The 1,948-nt window shown below is 37.4% G+C and overlaps 1 pseudogene; it reads left to right on the forward strand.

The window, feature by feature from the left end:
• The first annotated feature begins 287 nt into the window (after nt 1-287).
• LOC112832048 (actin-related protein 2/3 complex subunit 3 pseudogene) lies at nt 288-820 on the forward strand (annotated as a pseudogene).
• The last annotated feature ends 1,128 nt before the right edge of the window (nt 821-1,948 follow it).

Genomic DNA, 1,948 nt, shown 5'->3' on the forward strand with positions numbered 1-1,948 from the left:
TTCTGCGTGGAGCACTGGGTGTTATGCACAAACAATGAATCATGGAACACTACATCAAAAACTAATGGTGTAATGTATAGTGATTAACATAACAATAAAAAAAGAATGTATACTACAAGAGACTGATGAAACAATACAACTAAGGTGGACTGGTCATTACTGATTGATAACTACTATAGATATCTTGGGAACAGGGGAGATTTGGGGTGTTTAAAATTACATTAACATCGAGCACTGCACTCAAACCCCAACCTCCTCGTCTAGCTTGCAACACGGGCACTGCCAAGATGCCAGCTTACCACTCTTCTCTCATGGACCCTGACACCAAACTCATTGGAAACATGGCACTATTGCCTAAGAAGTCAGTTCAAAGGACCTGCCCCTAGAGAGACAAAAGATACAGATATTGTGGATGAAGCCATCTATTACTTTAAGGCCAATGTCTTCTTCAAAACTATGAGATTAAGAATGAAGCTGATAGAACCTTGATATATATAACTCTCTACATTTCTGAGTGCCTAAGGAAACTCCAAAAGTGCAATTCCAAAAGCCAAGGTGAAAAAGAAATGTATAGGCTGGGAATCACTAATTTTCCCATTCCTGGAGAGCCTGGTTTTCCACTTAATGCAATTTATGCCAAACCTGCAAACAAACCGGAAGATGAGGTGATGAGGGCCTACTTAGAGCAGCTGAGACAAGAGACTGGACGGAGACTTTGTGAGAAAGTTTTTGACCTTCAGAATGATAAACCTAGCAAGTGGTGGACTTGTTTGTGAAGAGACAGTTTATGAACAAGAGTCTTTTGGGACCTGGGCAGTGAAAGGAGCCTGGGCAGACACTTTCCACAGCTGCAGGCAGCATTTTACAGCAAGATTACATAGTTATTTGCCTTTATTTGATAAAGTTTTATACAGAAGAGAGAAGAGAGCGTGTCTTCACTTGAAGAACTCTTTATCAAGAATTTGGGTGGGGGAGGGAAGAATGGGTGACTTGAAATTTTCTACAGTATTAAACTGGTGCTTAATAAAAATAAGTAAGAATAAAGAAATTTCTAACAAAAAAAATTACATTAACATCATTTGCTCAAAAAAATATGGCCTATTTTTAACTGATTGTGTAAAGTTTAATTTAACTATTCAGTAATGTATTAATCATGCTGTCTAAATGATAACTCACAAATAATGTTGTTTTTGTTTGTTTGTTTGTTTGTTTAAAACTTAAATACTGGGGCGCCTGGGTGGCTCAGTCATTATGCGTCTGCCTTTGGCACAGGTCATGGTCCCAGGGTCCTGGGATCGAGCCCCACATAAGGCTTCCTGATGGGCGGAAAGCCTGCTTCTCCCTCCCCGACTCCCCCTGCTTGTGTTCCCTCTCTCACTGTGTCTGTCTCTGTCAAATAAATAAATAAAATCTTAAAAAAAAAAAACCTTAAATACTACTTGTATTAGTCCTTGTAATGCCTGTATTAGTAATCCAAATGACCCTTGGGAACATAAAATTGTCACCAGAGAGTGTCCAGGCACAGATAGAGGCTCTCCAGGCAGTTCTGCTAGTAACTTCTTTCTACAAGATGGGGGTACAGATTTAGTATCTGAATATGTTTGGTTACATAATCATTCCTCTCTTGATATAAACCAAAGTGCTCATTCAAGAGTCTGGCCCAACTTTTTTTTTAATAAAGCATTAAAAAGAGAGTAATCGCAGCTAGATTAGAATCATGTAAATTTACTAAAATGTAAAGGTGATATCCTATCATTTTTTCATCATTTTAAAGGAAAAATAGACTGAGAACAAATGTTAATTGCATAATGTTCATTTTATAATAAAGACAAAAAGATTTAGGATTTAAAGGTGTTATTTAAACAATTTAATTAAATGATCTTAAGCTGTCCTTAGTTCAGCACACATGATTGAACATACACACTTTTGTTCTGCTCATTTAACTGGC

Source organism: Callorhinus ursinus, unplaced genomic scaffold (assembly GCF_003265705.2).
Source record: "Callorhinus ursinus isolate GAN/ISIS: 27379988/994484 unplaced genomic scaffold, GSC_fseal_2.0 scaffold14, whole genome shotgun sequence".
Lineage (NCBI taxonomy): Eukaryota > Metazoa > Chordata > Mammalia > Carnivora > Otariidae > Callorhinus > Callorhinus ursinus.